Source organism: Macrobrachium rosenbergii, chromosome 12, assembly GCF_040412425.1.
Source record: "Macrobrachium rosenbergii isolate ZJJX-2024 chromosome 12, ASM4041242v1, whole genome shotgun sequence".
NCBI lineage: Eukaryota > Metazoa > Arthropoda > Malacostraca > Decapoda > Palaemonidae > Macrobrachium > Macrobrachium rosenbergii.
In genome coordinates, this window is record NC_089752.1 from 106078072 (window position 1) to 106095100 (window position 17029).

The window sequence follows — 17029 nt, forward strand, 5'->3', positions numbered from 1 at the left end:
GGTACGTGTGCTTCTTTAACAAACTTGTTAAAAAAATTCATTAACTTCCATTTAACTATTTTTATATAAAAAATGTTTGTCAATGATTTCTTTCATCGCTCAATTACACCTGCTGGTAAAGGCTCTGAAAAAAAAATTTTAAAAAGTGGGGTCAAACCTAACTTGCTCTATTTTATAATATTTGAAAATAATGGAACAGAGAACGTCAAAAAAGTAATATCCATGTCAAAGTAAAGTCAAAAAGCGTTTATTGTACCTTTCCCCGCTGAAATTAATATTTAAAGCGTGATTTTCACGAGCGATTGGTATACTATTATATTATATAAAGCTTCCCATTGCCTGATCTGACGTCACACTTAATCCTTTTACCCACAGAAGAGAAAAAAATGTTATCCATCTGAAGCTGTCATTCGCTAGTTCGGAAACTAGTCGAAGGACTATTAACCACAGTCATTATTGTTAAAATCTCGAGTTACGTATTGCCTTGGACGAAAAATGGGAGTTAAGATTCTTTATTCAAAACTGGATTTGTCTAATATTCTTCGAAAAAGGAGGCACTGAGGCCAGCTATTGTCACCTAGGAGAAACACTGATCGAATCAGCCATTCAGACATGAAACCATTGTGCTTTTAATAGCTAAGTGGAATAAAATTTTCATAAATGCAACGACTATAATAAAAAATAACACCATTTCCCCAGTAATGAAATTTAGGCAATAATTATTTGAACAATATTAAAAAGATTACGAGGAAGTTCACAACACTGGTTCTGGTAAAACATTCAAACGGAGGTTCCCGGTGAATGGGCAACCATTCTTCCCAGCAAAATGATAATATTTCACATTTCACTATAGGCAAACGTGCAACTATTCCCATGCTACGTTACATAAGGCCCATAACATTTGCATATAATATTAGTTTTAATCTGGACAGGTCAACAAAAAATAATATTATTCCTTCACTTAACTCATCTTTAAATTGTAAAAAAGTTTGTAGTCTTGTCTGCAAGTGCTACTAAGTGTAAACACCGAGATACTTTTGAATTTTCTCGTGATCAAACAACTGTAAAAAAAACAAACACTGTATGCTATCAGCACATCTGATGGTCCGTTTAACAATAAGTCAAAATTTTATATACAAGCATATTCCAGGGATGGCGTTAGTAGTCTGGACGCGCAAGCGTTTACATAACTGATAACCTAAATGAACGATCAAACAATCAACCAATCCAGTGGCAGCGAGATACGAATGCCAATATTCCCGTAACCTTCCAGAAGATGAATTTTCTTCCAAAACTGTACTGTAACCAGAGTATAGTTTCATATCAATGTTTCTTAGAAGGAAGTGTAGTAACTATGTAAGTCAGTAAATAAAATGACGCCAACTGTTCCCGAAGTAGAAAACAGAATGACCAACAACAACTTTACATGGTGCTTCTGACTGTACAGTAAATCTGGATTTTATATAGTTTCCGAATAGTAACAAATTACTTCTTTTAAATAAATAATATTCCATTTTAATAATGAATAACTGTCTGCTTCACTTTTCCTATGCCATCTCCGCGAGTTTAAATTGGTTATTCTGACTGCCAAATACCCGAAGAATCAATAAATGATATTTCCTTTGAGTTATTTAATTTCTCCTGGTCTAAGCTAACTGAAACACTAATAATAACGCAAAATGATTTTACTGATTTTTTTTTACATGAAACTATATTTTTTAGCTGCATCTGAAAACCACTAAAGCCTTGATCAGAACTGATTTTTAAAGAATCTGTGTTTACACTTGATGGCCACTGAAAAGCCACGACTGCCAACTTTTACCAATCTTCAACCCGAGGAGTTAAAATTAGATAATTTGTCTAATACAGTATTCTGATATATATAAATATAATTTTATATATATGTATATGTATATATATATATATATATATATATATATATGTATATATATATGTATATATATATATATATATATATATATATATATATATATATATATATATATATATATATATATAGAGATAGAGAGAGAGAGAGAGAGAGAGAGAGAGAGAGAGAGAGAGAGAGAGAGAGAGAGAGAGAGAGCACTAAATTCGGACAGAAGTGTCTGGCTACCACCTACCATCTTCTTCCGGAGTAATACACTGATAATGTATCTGTTTTTGATAACGAATAACTTGCATTTACACTTGCTTTTAAACCTGCAGTCATGGGACGAGTGAGGCAAAGATAAAAAAAAAAAAGTCCAGTTTTTAATTCTTTCTAGACACCCTAAGCTTTTCAAACTCTTCTTTGGGGTCTAGTCTTCTGATAGGTAATGAAATCTAATCATTACCGAAGCCGTGTGGTATACCTAACACATGACCATTTAAGATACCCCAAAGATAATCAATCACTACCGAAGCCGTGTGGTATACCTAACACATGACCATTTAAGATAACCCAAAGATAATAGTGGTTCTGTTTTCTGGCGTAAACTGAACAATTCGTAATACTTGTAATTCAATACAAGACTAATCCGCTCGAAGCATAAAGTCTGGAAAGGTAGTCTGGCCTAGGAAAACTTGTCATAATTGTCTGATATGTAATAAAGCTGTCAAGATGAAGAGGTACTGTTTTCCTAAGCGGGAAATACTAGAGTTACAGGGAGAATTGCTCTGTAAAGTCTCAGAATATCAACTAACATTCAGAATCCTTCGTAGTCATGAAATATCTTTTTAACTCGAACACCACACGAAACCGATTATTTTGACAAATTACTATAAAAGCCCGACAACCACGAAAAAACTCATTCTGGCAACGTTATGCAGACGTAAATGTATGAAAAACAGAAATATTTGGGACTGTATGACCTTTGAAAAACCACATAAATTCTTAGGAAAAAAATAAAGAATGCCTACATACTCTGTTGGGGAGACTGGGGTGGCCTTGCTAGGACGGTATGACTTATAGTATAGTCTTTTCATCCGTCTTGAAGGGGTGTATGCAAATGAAAAAAATTCTTCTTTGGCGAAATTTCACCACCACAAAGATAATAAGACAGTTCGTATTGCATCACTGTAATGCCACTGTAAACCAAATTCATTAATAAATATAACAGATGCTATCACAATTGCTTGCTTGAACATCTTTCGAAGTTTTGCCATTTTTTCTTTCTTTCTTTAAAGCTTCAGCTGAAAACCCGTACGGACAGAGTCGACAGACAATAAACCGAAGAGGACCCCAAGGGGAAATCAGCCTGCAGAGAGAGACGAGTTATAGGAAAATGAGATAAATAAATAAATATGAGGGAATAGAAAATAAAACCGATACACCTGGTAACCAGAAAAAGTCAGCAGAGACCAGGAATGAGTTTGATCCTCGCTTAAATATTTAGAGATCTGAAGATTCTACAATTGCACTAGGCAAATCATTCCACATTTTTGTTGCAGCCAAGATAAATCTCCCAGCAAACGGAGTAGTATTAAACCTGATGGTGGAAAGTTACATTATATGCAACACCAGCGTACCTAGTGTTGTGAACAATGAGAGCTAGGTCAAGTAAAGAAGAGTGCACGGGATGTTTGTCGATGTAGTACATTTTAGGCACCTATGCCACACGTTAACATTAAAAGTTGGCAAAATATACGTGACTGATGATATAGCTCTATACAAGGGTTTCAGATGAGAGTCAGCACCCGAAGACCACTCTAGAAAACAGTACTCCAAGCAAGGAAGATGAGTTACAATATTTAGATATAAAATACCTTTATAACGAACCATTCGAAAACATTTCAGCAATATACCAAGTTTTTGAGAAACAGAGGAAGCAATTATGCGTATATGCTTCTCAAAATTCAATTTAACATCAAAAGTTACACCTGAAACCTTAATAGAGTGACTGATATTTACAACCGTACCATTTAAATATAAATCACGATGCAAACGCAAAAGTGCTCTGGATCGGCTACCTATCATACTTTGAGTTTTGGAAGGGTTGAGCCTCCCACCCCAAAGCCTACTTCAGTCATAAATACGTGCCAGATCTCTATTTAAGGATTCTGCAACTACAGACCTAAGGCACAGAGAAAGAACAACAGCTAGAAGAGTGGCATCATCGACGTATACAATCAGTTTGTTCCCCAGACCTTGCCACATGTCACTAGTATAGATAATAAATATCAAAGGTCCAAGAACATTACCTTGAGGAACAACTGAAGTGACATTACTAAAACTACTATACTGGCCGACCACGCTTGCCTCTGCACCCTTATCGAGAAAACTCTACAAGACGATGGATATTAATAAGAATGCATCTAAAGTATCAAGGCCTTTACTAAATCAGAACTGTAATGCTGATAACAGGTTTATTATCTTCAAAGAACCAACAAACAAGCTTAGAGAGCAGCTCCTCCAAAACCTTAGATACAACATGATTAACTGAAATCGGCCTATAATCAGAGGGACACGAGGACGAACTTCTACTATTCATTTTCCCAGCAAGATGTTGTGCTCTCACGAATCAAGAATGGACAAACAGAATATACCATACACTATAATAATTTTTCAGAGGGGAAACTGTATATTTTAATCCCAGTTTTCCATAGTTTCTTATGTTTTCCTTTATACTCATAAGGATCGTTTCGATGCATCTTTTAATAAATAAATATAGGGCAATTTCTCTTTAAAAACAAAATCTGGCGTTTAAAATGCCCATGGAGATTAGTTGGTATTACAGCAGACTAGATAAATCTAAAGGTCATTTATCAAGACTACAGCGGCTTTGATTTGGGTTTCGAAAATCGTGGTGTGACATGAATGTTTTTCATGAGACATAAGCTGATATCTTTGTTGTTATAACGGAAGGCGGAAATGCAAATTCTATTAACTTTCTTTCTTGGTAATTCAGTTTTTCTAAGCCAAATTTGACTTTTAAAAATGATGCTTCGGTCAATACAATTTCGCCAGTGTCTCTAAGGCATAAAAATAAATATACCTTATTTCTTAATAACTGAATAAGACTTTCATCTATAAATAACTTCTAGAATTAATGAAGTCCTTAAGAGTTGTTTATTAAGTTTGTCCCAAATTTGTTTTAACTGTGGCAATCACTACTCAAAAGGATCGTTTCTATGATCTTTGTAATAAATAAATCCTAGGGCAAACATTTCTCTTTAAAAAAATAATTTTTAATTTTGAAAATGCCCATGGAGAGTAATTTTAAATACACTTGCAAACATTTTAGAATCTATGAAATTATGTTTTCTTTCATTTACATTTATAAGTTTTCTTTCATTTTATGACCACAGACTTTATGTATCTAAAAAACATTTTTACTGGATTTCTGAAAATCGTGGTGTATTCAAAATGTTTTTACATTAAAAAGCTAAAGATTTACATGCTTTGTTATGTTATAACGGAAGGCGGAAATTTCAAAATCATCGACTAACTTTTTTCTTGATTAATTAAGTTTTACAAAAGGAAAAATTTGACTTTTAAAAAATGATGCTTCCGTCAATACAATTTACCATAATGTGTTTTGAAGGCATAAAAATAAATTTTCCGAGTTCTTTGCGTAACTGAATTAGACTTTCATCTAAAATAACTTCTGAGAGACTGTAATGAGTGATAGTGGACCTTATACTGTTGTTTATCATTCCATTTGACCCAAATTTGTTATATTCACGTATTCACCCAAATTTACTAATACTGGACATAATGATCCTACAGAAATTCTATCTTCCGAAAATTTTTTCGTTGGAGCCAACTGTCAATCAAAACCCAGAGCTTTAGTCATTGAAAACAAGAAACACTCAGGTATGATTTTATGCCTATGATTATCAAAATAATTTTTAATGTTTATATTGAGGAAATAACTGTTACAGAAAGCCAAGAGTAATTTTAAATACACTTGCAAACATTTTAGGATATTCTTGACTCTGTAGAGGTTGGAGATTCTAATTTTCTTTCATTTACATTTATTACCAGTTTTTTTTACAAAGTTATGACCACAGACTAATGATAAATGCCAATTAAAAGCAGCAACATCATAACCTTGAATAACTTTACCATGGGCATATTTTCGGAAGCAAATGTTTCAGAGAAATAAATAAAATCATGCTTTGAAGTGTGGCCTTGTAAGTTCAAGTAAATACATGCCAAAGACTTGAACACAAAAAGAAAGTATTCAATATTTCTGTTTACTAAAATGGTTTGCAGGACCAAGTTGATGTACAGAAGTATTGAAAAGCAAAAAAGCCATGCTATTGGGAAATTAGATACGTAGATTTCTGATAAATGCAACCCTTATGCTTTGGAAAATCTCAGAAATATGCCATAAGACCTGTAAAGAGAGATGCCTGAGTGCTGTCCCCCCACCCCCGCCTCAAGAAATGCCACTGGTTTTCGGACGAGTCTCTTTAGTTATGCCCTTCACAAGGGTTTGCTACATTGACACACACACACAACACACACACACACACACACTGTACACACACACATACACACACACATACTGATTTTGCATCATTCCATTTTGACCTCTCATTTCCTACATTTTATTTATATATCTATATTCATATATTCATATCACTAATTTATTTATACTATATATGGATATGATATATGATCCTACAGAATATCTTCCGAAAAGCTCATTTCGTCACAAGTATTTTAGAATTACAATACACAAAGATTTTATTAATTGAAAGTGGGCTAAAGAAACACTGGGTATGATGGACCTCTGATTAATGTTTAGCTGTTCTTACCCAGCGTGTTTATATTAAGTAAAACTGTATAAGAACAAATATTTCCCTGTTTTTTGGGACTTGGGGATATTCCTGACTCTCTACAAGTTGGAGATTCTAATTGACTGGAAATGTCCAGGTTCCAGCAAATGCATTACCGAGGTGTTTTTTTGGGGCAAAGTCCCAGGGTGTGACCTTAATTATCAAACAAATGGTCATTAAAGATCAACATCATAACCTTAGAAGTCTTACCATGAAGACCTATTTTCTTAGGTGCAAATGTTTTAGACCTAAATAAAATCATGTTTTTGGGAAGTATGAAACATCTTAGATTTCAAGTAAACTGTAGATTGTTCCAGGGAACACAAAGAAAGTATTCAATATTTCTGCTTACTCAAACACTGATTTGCCTCCCAAGACTTGATTTGCCCCTAGCCTTTGAAATAATAATAATGCTAATAAATTAATAATAATAATTTTAATAATAATAATAATAAAACCCTAATATGCTTAAAATCTATATATTATAGACCAGACCTATATAGAGATGCCTATGCTGTCCCCCGCCTATAATAGTATACTATACATATACATATCCCCCTACTTTAGTTATGCCCTATAATATATATATATATAATATATATACACACACACATATACACACATATATATATATATATATATATATATATATATATATATATATATATATATATATATATATATATATATATATATATATATATATATATATATATATATATATATACTGTATATATGAAAAGCTCATAGGTCACAAGTATTTTATGAATTACAATACACAGTAGATTTTTTATTAATAAGTGTGGCTAAAGGCATTGGGAAGGACCTTGAGAGAATGTTTAGCTGTTGTCTGGCGCGTTTTCTAATTAGTAAAACTGTATACGTGTTAAATATGTCCGGTATTCTTGGGACGCGAGAACATCCCTGTCTCTCTACAAGAATTTGTGAGTGCGTTTGCTGGAAATGTCCAGGTTCCAGCAAATGCATTCATAGGTGTGTTTTTTTTGGGGGCGGAGTCCCAGGGTGTGAAGGGATTAGTTATCAAACAAATGGTCATTCAAAGATCAACACTGAATATTATTAGAAGTCTTAGGTGAAGACCTCGGTTGTCTTAGGTGAAGACTTCGGTTCGAGACCTGTCGATTAAGAATTGTGGACATTGCTGTTGGGAAGTATGAAACATCTTAGATTTCCCAAACTGTAGATTGTTCCAGGGGCGTCATTTGGGGGGAGGGGCGCTGGGGTCGGGCACTTGCTCCTCTCAAGACACTGATGGCCTCCCCTAAGACTTGGTTTGCCCCCTAGCCTTTGAAATAATAATAATAATAATAATAATAATAATAATAATAATAATAATAATAATATATAATAATATATAATATTTATATATATATATATATATATACATATACATATATATATATATATATATATATATATATATATATATATATATCTATAATATATATATATAATATATATATATAATATATATATATATAATATATATATATATATATATATATATATATACTATATATATATATATATATATATATATATATATATATATATGTATATATATATATATATAAAAACTATTATTATTATTATTATTATTATTATTATTTTAAAATTATTATTATTATTAAATTATTATTTCAAAGGCTAATGCAAACCATAATGCATATATATATATAATGCATTATGTGGGTGGCTGTGGCACACCTGTTTGCTGTTTTATTTACTCAATACATCTCTTATATGGCTTCAAAATGCTCCAAAATGTGCAAAAATTTCCAAAAATTTCACAGGGGGGTCTTACAACCGCATGCTGATAGGGCTCGCTTTGCTTGCCACCCCTCCCATACCACATATTAGTTCTAAACCTTTGCCAACCCCCGAAAGAAAAATCTCAAATGATGCCACTGGATTGTTTTTTTCATTTAACATAATCTCACTTGAATTTGACCATTTTTACATTGTATGACTTTATAAGTAACATGGGAGGAATTTCCATACCTTTATTTTTATGCATTTGTTTGATACGGGTTTTATTTGACTTCTTCTGAAGTTTCGCTGAGGAAGAGGTGAAAATGTACTCATTAGGAATATACTGGACTTTGACTTATTTTGGCCTATTGTGGGAAAAAGGTTTAGGAGGAGTAATTTGTTGAATTTGATGGACTGTAATATGTTTAATTATTTGGTGAACACTAGTATTCCATTTTATTTCATCTCCTGTTTCTTGCAATCTAGTTGTTAGATTTTTATAAAATAAATTATTTTGGGTAACGCTTGTTTCGCTGCAGACCTGAGAGAGAGAGAGAGAGAGAGAGAGAGAGAGAGAGAGAGAGAGAGAGAGAGAGAGAGAGAGAGAGAGAGAGAGAGAGAGAGTGTGTGTATATATAGATGTGCATTGCCAGTAGCCTTTTTGATGCGGTCACTATCAAGCTATCAATATAGATGGGACTTCTCGACATTTTAGCAAAAGGTAAGCAATGAAATCTACTCTAGACTGTGTAACACACACACACACACACACACACACACACACACACACACACACACACATATATATATATATATATATATATATATATATATATATATATATATATATATATATGCATGTGTGTATGTACATATATACATATATAATCTATTGGTCACTGTCTATATCTGATGCTTATGTACTTGTAACAACTACAATGCCCTCTAAGCTTTTCGATTTCTTCTCATTTTGGATAAGCTTGTCACTTTACAGCCTACATGCAAATTTGTTCTCCGAACGGCCAATGAAGAATTAGAGGAATTTATTTCTGGTGATAGAAATTCATTTCTCGTCATAATGTGGTTCGGATTCCACAATAAGCTGTAGGTCCCGTTGCTAGGTAACCAGCTGTTCATAGCCACGTAAAATATATCTAATCCTTCGGGCCAGCCCTTGGAGAGCTGTTAATCAGCTCAGTGGTCTGGTTAAACTAAGATACACTTTGTTCCCGCTAATACGTACGTTTAACTGTCGAATTCAGATACATTCATTACCTAGGCTGGAACACACCCATCTTCACCACCATAGCCAAGTGTTTCATCATTTATTGCTTTTTAAGCTGAAATATGTATTTAGAATCTACTGGTCACTTTTTTATACCACATACGTAAGTTTAATAACCACAATGCCCTCTTAACTTCTAGATTTCTTCATAATTACATTCGTATCCTGTTAAAAAACAAACCAGATTATATGTATATACATTTCAGCTTAAAATGCAATAAACTTTTAAATACCTGTTATGATGGAGAAGGTTAGTCTATTCCATATCTGAAAAATGTATCTGAACCCGCCAGTTACATGTAGTACGTATTAGCGGGAATAGCATGTTTACTTTTGTACTGCCGGGAGCATTGTGCAGCTTAAGGCTTGAAAACGTTTAGCAACATATGATTTTACCCACCATTCTCAGCAGTCATTTCTTTCTGTTCTGAGGCTTTGGAACGATACTTAGAGAACTGTTAAATAAAGGCTACCATAAAAGTAATTCTGACTTGTTTGGAATCAAATTATTCTTAAAAGAAGGGCAAAACAATCAAAATACCTGCTGAATCAACCGACATATAGAGCGGCAGCCCGGACCATTCAGATGCAACGAACGAGATACCGACTGTAACCCCTACCGATATTTAGGAGTAGACGTGTAAACGGTGAAACTGACCGTCTGCCGAAAATATATGGGTGGCTTACTTAACAAGCACCACTAATTGCTTGTTAGATTTTGGGTCTAGATCCAGTATATGAGATACCAGATGAAACTAATATATAATATATCCTTGGACTCTCCTGATTATAGAATGACCCGTGACAGACATACTAGAGGGTGGGTTCCCCCTGACAGACACACTGAAAAGGGGGGGTTAATTGGATCTAGATCCAACTTAGGAGATACCAAGTAAAATTTACACTACAATAGCACTGCACATCCTAGAGCACTATGGTGGTCATGCCAGACATTTTAGTTGGTGGTTACCCCCTGACAGACACCCCACAATGAGTGGGGAGGGGGAGACAAGATCTACATCTAACACTGGAGATACCAAGTAAAATTTGCACTACAATAGCACTGCACATCCTAGAGTGCTGTGATGGTAATGACAGACATTTTAATGGGTGGTTACCCAATGACAGACAAAACCAACGACTGGAGGTGAGAGATGGGACACCTTGAAATGATTCAGTATTATCACAGACGATATTAATATTTAAAGAATTCAATATGATAATGATAATTTTCTGCAATTCGTGAGCCAGATAAAATTTAAAAGGCAAAAATATTTCATAAGATTTATTATTCACATAGGCTATAAGATACTAGGTTCAGTGACTTCGAACATATTTCGGATGTATGTCTTCACCAGGCAAGAAAACTCACAAGATATAATCACTACTAACGAAATGTGCATTACATCCAAGTACTAACTAAAGCCCCATTACAACAATCACTTATATTTGATTCTCAAATTCAAAAATCACAAATAAGATTATTTGTATGTTATGTACATACGTACAAGTACAGTTCCACTGCATTGTCAGAGGTTTGCTCTGGAAGAATCATGCATCTGTAATATTTATTGGAATTACTTTTGAAAAAGAAAGGGAAAAAACAAACATGTACGATATGTACGTACTTACAAGTTGTCAGAGATTTGACTTTGGAAGAATCATACATCGGTAACATTTTATGAAAATATTCTTGAAAAAGAAAAAGGAAGAAACTAACATGTGAACTTTGAGCATAATATCGATACAAGTGTTCCTATACACGTTTACTGCAGAGTTAACATACATGAAGGTATCATAGTTTCTTATGCCTTACCCACTGATTTAATTAATAGCACAAATACATTTCCTTAACACTTACTGACCAATTCTATTTGAAAATAAATACAAATCACTCATGAAAACAATCTGTCCATATTTACATGTAAGTGTATAATCTCATATTTTAACCATAGTAAAAAATTTATAAAACAAAATGCCTTACTGAATGTCTACATTTCAAGTTTGTTTGTCTCACTTGAATGTAAAACAGGAAGAATAAAAAGTATATAATTATTCATAACAGTATATATACCAAATATATGTCTGCATTTCAAGATTGTCTGTATCACTTCCACATAGAAATGGGAATAATAAACAGTATTTAAAATTCATAACAGTATACCAACTTAATGGTACTTTCCAATATACTACGGATTAACATATAGGAAGATAAGAAATCCGTAACATTTAATAAAGATCCCTTTTAGAAAGTGTAAACAAATGTATAATACAAATAAATATGTACACAATATCATTAAAGGTATACAACCGGTATGTCCATATACATTTACCACAAAAAATAGTCATATACATTTACCTCAGATTAACATATAACAAACAAATTTCATTACCAGTTGTTACTGTCCACTGCTCTGTAAAAATTAGATAAATAAATACATACAAATTAAGCATTAAAACCTATAATGTTCATGATGTATTTATACTTACATTACCATGGCATCATAATGATAAAAATCTGCAAAAATACACTGCCTTGACAAATATCTGTATTTAATATGTGCCTTCTTCACTTACACTTTCATCATCTGTCCATTGGTCATCACTTTCATCACGATCAATATCAGTGCAGGTATCAGTTTCTGCCACATTAGTAGTGCTCTGGATGAGGACCATTGGCACTGAGCTTCCCTCAAACCATTCCGGAATAAAAGCTTGATCATCTTTATTCCAACCAAACTGAGTTGGGTCTAATCCGTCACTTGGATTTTGCTTATCAGCTCGGTGCCAAAGAATGCTAAGATACTGAGCAGGTGAATTTTCTTTTTGAGAGCTGCGGGACAAGGTGGCAGGAGTGCACAGTTGATACGCTTCACATTCGCTAGAGGATTTCTTGTGTTAACAGATCCAGTCATTTTATTGAACATGACATACCTGGCTTCATTAAGGTCACTAAGGTGTGGATGGCCATATAGAGCACATACAAAGGAATACAAAGACTCTATGTCTGGATCCTGAGTGGATGAGAGGTCCTGGAAAACTTTTACAAATTTTCCTGTTTCATCGTTTGCCATGATGTTAAATGGTCTTATTTTTCATTTCCTGTAAAATGCTGCTGTGACATCTGAGCCTGTGAAGGCGTGGAACGCTGGTAATGCGGCTGATATTCCAGCTCTTTTTAATTCCAAAACATGAAACAGCTCATTGATGTTGATATATCTGCAATTGTTTCCATATCCACAGTCCATTTTGATACTTCTTTTTCCTTGCTCTTCTTCACTCATCTTTCCCAGTAAACCTAACAAAATTACTACAATGTCAGTATCTGAAGCTCAAACAATTATATTCCCATGCACTTTGGATACATGAAGAGCAACCAAAGTATCTGCCTCCTCATGATGACCTTGGAGATTTTCTGGTTGATCAGTGATCATATACTCTTGTTCACTGTTGAAGGAATACTTCAAGCAGTAGCCACCATGTGACACTACTAAAATCTTACCTCCAATGATTGGGCCATAGTGATTCTTGCACCGTTCCACGAGAAGGAATTTTGCTCGTTCATCTTTGAAATTTCCATTTGTCAATAACTGGGAGCCTCTTTGTCGTGGAATTTGTTCTGGTCCGGTTACTGTAAATTTATTATTATTATCTGCACCTCTTAATCTCCTTTCATTATCTTTAAGTGAAGGGTTGAGGTACTTATCAAAGGGAACATGAATTTGGGTTCCTGGAAAAGAGCAGATTTTTATCGAAACTTCCTTTGCTATTGCTCCATAAGATCCATTTGTCTGCTGCAAGATTGTGTGGATTAATAAGCCTCCATCGATAATGGTTGCTGCCACATTACGGTGACTCACAGTTGATAAAGAGCTGTCTAGATTCATTTCCAGTAACCGTAGTAGGGCTGACTTTCCGGTTTTAGGGAGATCCATCGCTATGCGCCAGTGAAAGGGGAACTTCTGTCACTGGGAATGACAGAATGTGTCTCAGGTCCAAGGTAGTATCCAGATGAGAAGCAACCTGGATTTACATGCAAATACATCTCTTACTCCTTCTGCAGCTGACTTGAGAGTAGCAACTATCGATTTCCTTTTATTGTTATTCTCCATGAAGAAGTTTGTAACCCTTGTTCTTGTTATGGTCTTTAGAAATCTAGACTTGTCAACACTGCACTCTTGCAGGAATGTCAATCGACATTCATGACCTCTTGAAAGTGACCCAAGCAGATAAAGCTTTGTTTCTTGATCAGTAGCTTTTCCAGATGAAATATTCAGGAGGTCAGGTGAACTACAGGCAGGGTCCCCAAAGGGATTGCAAGTTTCCTTCAGTAATGTACTTAAGACTCCTATACTCTCATTATCTTTCTTGATTCGCCACTGACGAAGCTGAACAGATGGCTGCACAACTTCTTCTATGCCCAGTATAGTTCTTAATTCTGAAAAAGCCAATCCTCTCTGAGTTGTTGTAATGCTCCATCTGCGAAATGTGCTTTCAGAGTTCCTAAAGGCAACAATACCTTTCAGTGGAGATGCTGCATTTTTGCTCACTGTTTGTTCCAGACACATGTCGACTGCAGTCCTAGCATAGATTTTGGTTGTTCTACGAATGGAGAAGGCACCAAGATCAAGAAGTTCACAACATTCAGGTTGGAGGGACTGAAGCTTCTGCAGAAACAAACATCCCCAGCGAGCATAATTGGGTCGATTTAACCCAAAGAAAATGTCAAATATGGTTGGTAAAACTGATACATAGAGATCTACATCATTTGTGTGTATGGCTTGTTGTCTGTAGACTCTGTTTACCATGTACACATAAGTACTCCAGTATGCCACAGTTGGTCCTAGCTGCCCTTCCATAACTTGTTTAAAAAAAATGTGTATTCACCATTGCTAATATGATTTATAATCCGTCTCCAACGCAGTGATAAACATCGGACAACCGAAAGTGCAAATCTGTCAGCTGTGTGCAAGACCTCCAGTAAACAGAGTAGGCTAACTTCCCGGAGTTTGTTTATGTTCTCATTTTTCATTTCTCTTGTTTTCTTTACATTTATGTTAGGTGATTAATTTTTAAGTCTAGTTTGCTCTTATATTTATTCATAATCTAGAATAAGAGGAATTTATTTCTGGTGATAGAAATTCATTTCTCGGTATAATATGGTTCGGATTCCACAATAAGCTGCAGGTCCCGTTGCTAGGTAACCAGTTGGTTCTTAGCCACGTAAAATAAATCTAATCCTTCGGGCCAGCCCTCTCTAGGAGAGCTGTTAATCAGCTCAGTGGTCTGGTTAAACTAAGGTAAACTTTCTTTTTCTTGAGAGAATGGAAATGTTCGGAATAACTTTGTGTGTGGAGAAATTGATTTTTTAAAGAAATAGAGATCATCATGTTTGACGAGTTTTACGCCAGCCGAAAAAAAAATCGATTACAGTAACAACGATATTCATTCCTAAAGCTGATAATACACAACTTGAATGTATCCACGAGTTCATTAGTATGCAAGTCAGATGAAACCAAAAGAAGGTATTCCTACTTCGATAAAACAAACTGAGTAGGCGATAGCGCAATTATTATGATTTGTACTCTGACTATAGCGTATATCTTCCATATGTATATTACTGTCTATTCAATAGTTGCGTATTACTCTATTTAACAAGCGTTATGTACATACACATTTTATAGCAATAAATCGAATAATTATAAGAACTTACATGCTGCTTTGCAGTGCCAGTCTTCCAGCCTACGCTTATATCAACGTTCATCTCGTAAACAAAGATAATATAAAGCGAGTAATGTAATTGAAGTCATTGCTTGCTTGACAAAACAATATGACCGAATTATTTATTATAGGCCTACAGATGAATGTTATTTATAGAAAAAAACAAATAATATTTGAATAAAATAAATACAAAGTATATAGAAAGGAGAAAAAAGATTTATTAATATATCACGATAATGGTGAATAGCAGCCTACTATACGTAGTCTATATAGTAATTATCAGGGCTTGCCCTTCCCTCTCCCCACCCGTTTAGGGTGTGTCTGTCAGGGGGTAACCACCCACTAAAATGTCTGTCATTACCAACACAGAACTCTAGGATATGCAGTGCTATTGTAGTGCAAATTTTACTTGGTATCTCCAGTGTTAGATGTAGATCTTGTCTCCCCCTCCCCACTCATTGTGGGGTGTCTGTCAGGGGGTAACCACCAACTAAAATGTCTGGCATGACCACCATAGTGCTCTAGGATGTGCAGTGCTATTGTAGTGTAAATTTTACTTGGTATCTCCTAAGTTGGATCTAGATCCAATTAACCCCCCCTTTTCAGTGTATCTGTCAGGGGGAACCCACCCTCTAGTATGTCTGTCATGGGTCATTCTATAATCAGGAGAGTCCAAGGATATATTATATATTAGTTTCATCTGGTATCTCATATACTGGATCTAGACCCAAAATCTAACAAGCAATTAGTGGTGCTTGTTAAGTAAGCCACCCATATATTTTCGGCAGACGGTCAGTTTCACCGTTTACAAGTCTATTCCTAAATATCGGTACGGGTTACAGTCAGTATCTCGTTCGTTGCATCTGAGTGGTCCGGGCTGCGGGACTAATACGCCTAGCGTTTGCTTGGCCGAGATTCTCCTCTCGCAGTTACCACTCGTAAAGTTTATTGAGCCTTGACATGATGATTCGATAACTTTTACTATTAAGAAATTTATTATATATTCGAAACTAAGCTGTACTTACGGTTTAAATCATAAGTGTCTTACCAAATTGGTAGTTTGATGGCATAGGTCTATCCTAGGCTACCAAATGTCATTTACTTGTTATCACCATTCTATGAGACATTTCCTTTGAATAATGTTAACCAGGATTCTTACACATATAAAGAATAAAACTATATTCACTCTAAATCGATTAACAGAAGTTGTTTTCTACGGTTTGATTACATCGTCCTGAAATACGAAGTGTGGCGTTTCGGAATTTCGTTATAAAACCATATTTGATCAGCTGGATTTTGGTAAGCAACTCTAATGCTGCCTTTACATGTGTAAAACTGAAGAACTGATGGCATATATAGTATACAACAGGCCTACCTACTGCAAAGAATTCATAATGACTGACATAATGTACCATTTGTCCTTTAGCATCACAGTAACATTTGTGAAGGACTGACTTAACCAGTAACTACAAGCCTAGGCCT